The sequence below is a fragment of the Pagrus pagrus genome (assembly GCF_965226575.1).
Source record: "Pagrus pagrus genome assembly, chromosome: 12".
Taxonomy (NCBI): Eukaryota; Metazoa; Chordata; class Actinopteri; order Spariformes; family Sparidae; genus Pagrus; species Pagrus pagrus.
The window spans coordinates 2,806,169-2,815,093 of NC_140196.1; the positions used below are offsets into that span (position 1 = coordinate 2,806,169).

The 8,925-nt window shown below is 37.9% G+C and overlaps 1 long non-coding RNA gene across 1 annotated transcript; it reads left to right on the forward strand.

Moving 5' to 3' along the window:
• The first annotated feature begins 217 nt into the window (after nt 1–217).
• LOC311266474 lies at nt 218–1,269 on the forward strand. The gene is made up of 3 exons (XR_014623719.1): nt 218–322; nt 767–841; nt 965–1,269. It is a non-coding gene; the product is annotated as an uncharacterized lncRNA (long non-coding RNA).
• The last annotated feature ends 7,656 nt before the right edge of the window (nt 1,270–8,925 follow it).

The following is an 8,925-nucleotide window of genomic DNA, read 5'->3' on the forward strand; positions in this document are numbered from 1 at the left end:
TGAAGCATCAGAGAGTTATAAAACATGTGGTCTCTGATACACTGCTGTGTTATTATTATTTGTATTGTTGTTATTTTTATTATTACTGAATATTACAGTTAAACCTTGTTACTAATTGAATACAGGTATTAGTCAAATGAAATAAAGCTTATTTGTACAGTGCCTACTTTATATGAAGCAGAATGACACAACAGACTTAATGCAGTGGTGTAACAGTATGGATGTACTGTATGTTTGAATACAGCTGCTGAACAGACAACAAGCAGCAGCACCACCACATCCAGCAAACCACCCACCTCCAGCGAAATGCAGCCTGAAGCAGGTGAGTAATGTTAATTATATGTTACTGTGGGCATTGTCTCTATTACATAAAATCATTAAAAGATTCACAGCATGTAAGAAAATCTCTGTACGCTAGGGACAAGGCTGAAAACCAATACTGGAGGGCCATGATGTTCAGGCCTCAGATGGCACTGCATTAAAAACAGACACAGTTCTGTAGTGGAAATCATAACGTCTCTGATCCACAGCTGTGTTGTCATTATTATTATTATTGATTATAATAACAACAACAATAATAACAATAATAATGTTTTTATTATTATTACTTAATATAACAGTTAAACCTTGTTACTAATTAAATACAGGTCTTAGTCAAATTAAATAAAGCTTATTTGTACAGTGCCTACTTTATATGAGGTAGAATGACACAACATACTTACTGCAGTGGTGTAACAGTATGGATGTACTGTATGTTTGAATACAGCTGCAAGTAAGACAACAAGCAGCAGCACCACATCCAGCAAACCACCCACCTCCAGCGAAATGCAGCCTGAAGCAGGTGAGTTCTTCAAGTACAAAGACCATCACTGACCATAGCACCATTCTGAAGACATTTACTCTGTCTGCCTGTCTGTCTGCCTGTCTGTCTGTGTGTCTGTGTGTCTGTCTGTGTGTCTGTCAGTGTCCTTCCAGTCTCAGTGCAGGGTGAAGCTGCTCTGTGTGCTCTACACAGTGCTGATAGTGAAGAGTCTGGTGTACTGCTGTGGACTCTCTCGGCTGATGGTCCTCTGAAACAAGGGACCGTCCACCAACTGCGCACATGCTGACTGACTGTTTTCTGCTCGCCTTTTCTCACCATCAGATCTCATCAGTTCATCTCATTGATCACTTTGATCAGCAGTCACAAATGTCTATTTTCATGTTTTGTGGTTGGTTGTAAAATGTGTCTTTTTATGCACAGGTTAGATACAGTCATCCTACATATATAAATACATATATACACGTTTATATCTGCAGTGACTGAGTATAAATTCTGTGGTATAGTGTTATTTTCATCCTCTAGTTTATTTCCACTTTTAATTTTGACTTGTATAATAATAGAAAATGAAGCTGAATCATTAGCTGTCTGCTAGATATTTGTTTTAGTATTTTTGTCTCCTTGTCTTTCTTTTTAATACATTATGCAGAATGTGGCAGCTTTGTTAAATTCTCTCAGTGCAACATTCTCAATAAAGTGAAAAATCACAGTGTGTTTTAGAAACAGCCTTGTTTTTATGGATTTCAGTTTGGCTTCAGAGCAACAGTCAGAAACAGAGTCAACTTCATGGGCCATGTATGTTGACACCTACAAGTCATTTGACTCTGGTTGTAAGTAGCTCTCAATATACTTTCACACAGCAGCAAGAACAAATGTACAGGTAGATGTGAATATAAGCATACAGCTAAACAAGGACAACAAAGCTAAAGAAAGAGAAGCAAACTGAAACATATAGCTATTATATACAAGTCAGTAGGTGAGGCTGTGCCACCAGGTTCAGTGCTGAGCCCCTTTTATAATTGTGTCAGTGTGGATGTAAAGCTCTACGCTGATGACACTGTTGTTTACACACATGAACAAACAGCAGAGCGAGCTGCTTTGAAGCTACAGCTGCTATAAAATGATCACACAGCAGCTTCATCAGTCCGCCTCCAGTTTGAATGTTGGCTAAATGACGGCTGTGTTTGTTTTTTATCAGCCAATGAAATGCAATATAACTCTTACAGCTTTATCAAGATGAAATGGATTGGTATAGTTTCTGATTATACATCAACTAACATGTATATTTATGTAACACATTTCAAGATTGAATCACAAAATGCTTCACAAAGAAAAACACAAGTCATAGATCACATAGTAAATATGACCATTTACAAAAAGTTTAGATAATAAACATTAAAGGATAAATGATACATTTTCTTTGTATTGATGCTCTTAAAAATGTATATACACTATGATCCTTTCCAACATGTCCTGATATGATATGATATGATATGATATGATATATTATGTTGGGGTCAGGCTGCAGAAACTCAGTAAAGTCAGTAGACTGTCACCTTGTTCAGGATTTAAGCTTTTTGTCTCCCAGCTGAAAAAGACAAATGAAAGCTGAGACAGTGAGTACTGAGCGCTGAAATCGAAGTGGGTCCATGGTTGTAACTGTCATTGTGTTGTTCATGTGAACAAGTGCAGCTAACGGTGAGAAGGCTGCAGAGCAGAAACCCACACAGCCCGTCTGCTGCAGGAAGGAAGTGCTGGTTGGCTCTCAACAGTTTTTGATGAGTCCTAATAACCACTGAGAACAGATTCACATCTGCTGCTGTACACACTCATCAACTCCTCTCCCTCTCTGGTCTGGTTTGTCTTTTCTCTTGTTGTCTGGAAGCCTTTTTTTCCACTGAGCCCTCCACCCACACAAAGTTGAACTGAGCCCAGAGACCAACAGTGACCCCCCACCTGGAGCTCACGTCCATGGACTTTATTTATGGTGATTTTAGCCATCAAAGCTTCACTTTACAGTTCACACTTGGTGTTGATGAGAGCCAACAAGTCCTCATAGAAAACTGACAAAAGGCTTCTTTGTCAGCGGCCTCCAAAACAACACATCTGAGTGTTTTCTGATCTGACGCCTCAGTGGTTCATGTCTGGTGAGGATGTGTCTGTTACACTATCTGGTTGGACGAGCTCGTTCATGCAAACACATTCTTGTTCATGTTCAGCAACTCAAAGAGCTTTTTGATCAAATAGTCCAAGAAGTGAGGAGCTCCAGGAGCTAGACTCAGGAACTAAATCAGGAGCTTTAGTCTGTTCCTGTCAGCATTTTCACAGCACAAACAACTGTCAAATAAAGGCTTTAAACACAGAAGCTGTGCTGTGATGTCATCATTTACACTCACTTATTACTGATGCATTTCATGAGTCAGTGTTCCTGTTTGTCACAGTCGAGAGAGGTCAACCTCACAAACACAGACAGGAAACTAAAAGAAATGTGACTGAAGACTAAAATCAACTCCACTGTTCAACTTGAGAACAAAATTCACTGACTCATCCTGAATGTGCTGAGATGGTTCAAGTTAATACTATAGCAGCACCATGTGACAGTGTTTTTATGTGTCTCACTTTATTTCTGTTTCTATGTTTTTATATGTTCATGAATAAATATGATATTTAGATCAAATATTCAGTGTGAATGAAGAATGGTTTCACACACATACACACAAATATGAAAATGTGAATTTACTTTCTGAGACAATAAATATATTTTATACTGAAATAAACGTTTTTCTTTATTGTTTATCAGGTCAAATGTGTTTACCAGCGTGTAATAGGAACAACAATAATGCCAGTAATACTCCTCATTTACTGCTGTGTGTTTTTTATCCACTAGATGTCACTGTGGGTTTGTCGTCAGTAAAATAAGAGGTCGGAGCGTCATCGTGTCGTCATGGTGACCGTCATCAGCATCAGGTGGATGTCCCTGCACTTCCTGTGAGCGACCACAGGGTGGTGGTGTTTCTCTGTGATGTTTAATGTCAGCACCAGCAGCAAACACAGAAATCCAGCATGTGATCAACTCCTTCCAGTGGTTCTGGTGCTCCTTCCAGGGAACAGCACCAGAACCACTGCTTCACATATGAGGAGCACAGCTGGACTTCAACCCTTCTGAAGCCTCCGCTGGCTTCGTCTTCACAAACTAACCCTCTGAACTTTATCTGACGTTCCGCTGGAGATCCCAAAGTTTACAAAAATACCAAATGTGTCAGGCTGGATTTTGGGGAAATGTGTGTAAAATGATGCAGCAGACATGTTGAAATGTTCCATTTGATGGAGTCTTGGCTTTGAATCTTTCACTCAGTGAAACATCATGTAGCTTTAATGAAGAGACTGAACAACAGGAGACACAATAAAGATGTGACACTGTGTGTGGAAAAGGTTTGATGTGTCATAGAAATGAAATGATTGAGTGAAGGAGGAGTTTTGTGGATTTGTACTTTAGTCTTTTCATCACAGCTGTTCAACAACAGATAACAGTCTGTGCTACTAAATTCACCACCAACCTGAATGTGTTTGTGCTCACATCAACGTTTGTTTCTATTTCTATTACACAGCAGCTTCAGCCGAGCCGTCGATGATCGGCAGCGGCAGCCTTATCTGTGCGCCGCAGGGGCTGATGGGAGCTCTGAGGACCTGTTAGAAACCACGTGGCCCTCGTCTGATCTGGCAGCTCGTCCTCGTTTGGCCTCAGCTGCGTCAGAGCGCCACTTCTCCCCAGGTTCACCAGAGGAAACACCACTGCACAACATGCTTCTCCTCCCAGCTGCTGCTCTGTGCTGTCTGTGTTCAGGTGAGTGTTTCCAGCCAATCAGGAGCCAACAAAGTCCACCTGGAACAAACACTGTCACACTGACCTTCATCTATCTGTCTGCTTCTCTACAGCACTGGTTGCCATGGCAGCAGAGCTGACTCAGGACGATTTAACATTGACCAGGAGAGTTGATGGAGACGTCTCCTTCAGCTGTCGAGGAACTGACCAGTGTGACAGCTCTTATGTATTCTGGTACCAGAAGAAAGACACAGAAACATTCACAAGGATTCTAAGTATTAACAAGGACAGTTGTAACATATATCTCAAGTACAATCATCCTCAGCAAGATGATTTCTCAGCTGTGAATAATCAGAATGTCTGTGAGTTGGAGATCCAGACAGTTAAACTCCTTCATTCAGCCACCTACTACTGCTCCTGTCGGAAGGCTGATCCCCACAGTGAGAAATGATCTGAGCAGCCTGAACAAAAACCAACAGATGAACAGACGTCAAACAGTGTTTGTGACAGGAAGAGAGCAGTAAACCACAGCCCAGGTTCACATATTTCACCTCCATCTCAGCCACAGTCACAAACACACTGAACTGAGGGATTTATTTCATATTATATTTATTTATATTCTGATCAGATATTCCAGCAGGTTTATTGTTGTTTCACACAGTGAGGAAAAAGGACACATTGATACACAATGATAAAATAAAGAGGAAAATAATTCAATGACAAACTCAAACATAATCCAGATGAATCAGTAAAACAACAAAGAATTCAGAATATTTCAATAAAATGATCTCAAACATAATCAAATGTTTACAGCCCAACGTCCTGCTGCTGAATAAAGTCCATCCGTCCCTCACAACACTAATGTTTCTGCTTCCCAGAGGATGAATCCTAACATTTATGCTGACCTCCTGACCTTTCCTCTAGCGCCCCCATCAGGACAAAAGTGTCTCCAGACCGACACTTCAGCACTTGGAAAGTTAATGACTTGATTTTTAATCAACTGACTGAAAACACACAGAAAGAAACACTTTACAACATTTAACACACAGAGGGCCGGTTCTACTAAGATCCCAAATTGCTTGTACTAATCTGCGTGCGCAATCTAGAAATTTGCGTGTGGGGTTGAACCGCCGTTTGTGGGCGATTTACTAATAATGATTGCGTAAATGACAACAGGTGCAAATGTGTTGGAGACACGCCTTTTTAAATGAGGGTTTTGCGTGTTTCATGGTTTTCAGCATGGCGAGTTTGAGAGAGCGAAAGCGCAAAGTGAAATTTGACCCTTTGGAATTAGAAGTGTTGGTAGAGGAAGCGAATAAACATTTCAATGAGCTGCAGCAAAGGAATGTGACGGTCGCGCAAAGGAACACTGTGTGGGAGAAAATCGGTGAAAAAGTTAATGCTGTTGGAAAAAACAGGCAAATGGTGGATGAAGTGAAAAGGAGATACCAAGACATCAGAAGAAGACCAAAGGAAAAATTGGCGTATAATAATATAAATATAATAATAATAGTAAACTTGCAAGGAGTTTTGTTATTGCAGGTATTGCGTGACTCCTCGTAGCTGGCTCCAAATCCGCTCTGAGTTTCTCAAACAGCTCCAAAATGGCAAGGCTGGATAGGCGATATGTTCTAATGATAGTTTCCTCATTCATCCCAAAAATGTTCACACGAGGGTGAAAAATGCGTTCTCGGCGTCTCCTTCTTGAAACAATAACGGCAGCCATTTGTGCGCAATTACGCATACAAACCGTTTGCACCTCCCTTTGAGACGTGTAAAAAATAGACGCAGTTTCTATTGGTAAAATTGCTTTCAGGTTTGATAAATCACTTTGCATATGCTAAATTAATATATTTCCTTTTTCTCCACCCACAACACGCACAATTGCGTGTAAACGCCCCATGTTGCATATTCATTGCTGCAAATGTACTAACTGAATGCAGACGCGCTATTTTGCACCTCATGGCTGGTGCTTGGTGCTGCATCTTGCATCTGAGGGGCTACAAGACAAAGTTTCCCAGTAATGTGGCGTCGCATCATACTATTATTTAAATTAGGTAACGTTAGGTTAGGCAGGCTATATGTTACAATGCCACGCAATTCATTGACTTGATAATTAATTGCTAATTAATTAACTTGAACGGTGCAGGTAAAGTTGCATTTTGTTCAACATCTTGCCTTACCCGTTTCATCATCTTCATTGGTCGTTTCAGACCGCAAGCTCGTTTTATTGAAAAAGCTGCCGATTTTTGCACATTTGGCTGCATCTGTCTCCACTGCTTTTCTCTTTTTAATTCTACCAAACCAGCCCACACGTTCAACAGCACACAGGTTTTTGTATTACACTGTCTCACTGTGAGAGGAAACTGGGTTTACACCTTTCTCTCTGGAATTAAACTGGTTGTATCAGGTAAGAATAAAGCTTAATTTTCCTTCAGTTGTTTTATTGAACAAGTTGAAAAATTGTTTTGAATTAGTTTCTGCTGCTTCAGGCTTTAAATGTTAGTTTGTTCATAATTAGTAGAGAATTCTTGCAGCCATGCAGCTATTGTTACATTAAAAAGGTTCATAACTCCTGAAAAGATGTTTAAATCTCACTGCACAACTGAAGTTCTTCTTTATTTCTGCAGGAGATCAAACTGATTCATATAGAAAAAGTTTCATATTGACAATGTTACAAATATACAGTATTTGATCCTCTCAGTAATTCAGCACCATCTCTTTTTTTTATAAAACAACATCATATATGATATTAAACATCATTTAATATATGTCAGGAAATATATCTGAAAAACACATAACTTTAAATATGTTGTATAGGATAATTAATACGTCTTTATTAAATGGTCAAACTGACCTCATGACAATTGTATTTGATATGATGGTACATATGTCTTTTAGTGTGAGATATATTTATACATGAAGACAAACAGACAATGAATATGACATTACAATAAATATAATATATACTCATTATGCTAAAATGTAACAAACATTATATTTTAAAAAATGATACAGTATGATAAACAATGGCACATGAAAATATGCATTTTTTACATTGACTGACTTTTAAGTAATTTATATATAATAATAAATATATTAATAAATAATTTTATTTCTAAATTAAATGAAAAAAGAATAATGTCAAACCTAATTTCAAATACTTAAAAGTAAATGTATTAACAGCGCGTGATGGAAAACATTCTGTACGACATCCTGTTTTCAATAAAACATATTATATTATATTCTATTATATTATATTATCACATTTAATTTAATCATATGTGAAGTTCCTGTAAAGGATCAATACATTCTTACCTTTCTTCATATTATATTACAAAGCGGGAGTTGTTCATATTTGACATATCTGAACATATCATTGTAATTGTGTATAAATGTAAAAACATTGAAAAAACATTATGATATTATTGATGTACTGATTGGTTTTTCTTTAGCGGCTGGACTAAAGTACACAGTGGCAAATCTGTCATATGTTAGACATGTTGTAATAACTTTAAAGAGTATTTCATGTGAAGGTAAATATATATTGTATTGTAATATATATATATTATCTGTTAACTTACATATTTAAAGAAGCTTTTGAATTTTGCAAAAGAACATTTTCATAATTATATCATATTTTATATCATTAAACCAACAAAGTTTTACCTTCTTTTGTATTAAATTACATCTTTTTTCACATTAGTCATATGAAAACATGTATTTGTAATTGTGTATTAAGTGTAAATATTTATGAAAAACATGTAATTCAAGATGCATTTTTAAAAATATTCATAATATGTGGTGGATAATGTAAACATTAAAATGGCAGTGCATACTAAACTTGAAGGTAAATATGTCCTTTATTATAATCTGTCTTTTATCATGATACACATGAAGATTTTCCATTGTATGAAAATATGATGTTATATTATTATTAGTAATAGTCATAATAATGATGAATGTGCACATTGAAAGAAAGAAGTGCTGAACACATCATGTTGTTTGTCCCCATATAACATATGATGACATGACATGATGAGTGTCTTTGATGTGCAGGTGAATCCAGTCTATGTGTTGGACTTTGTGCTGTATTGATGAGTAGTTTAGTGATCAGAGTCCATGTAGTTTCCAGGATCACACTGAATGCAGTGCAGTGCTGTAAGCTGCTGTTGACTGTGTCAATGTGTGTCTGTGCTGCTTGTTGCTGCTGTCAAACTTCAGGTGAGCAGGTAGTGAAGCCCGTGGTGAGCGTGTACCCAGCAGCATCCAGAGCCCACCT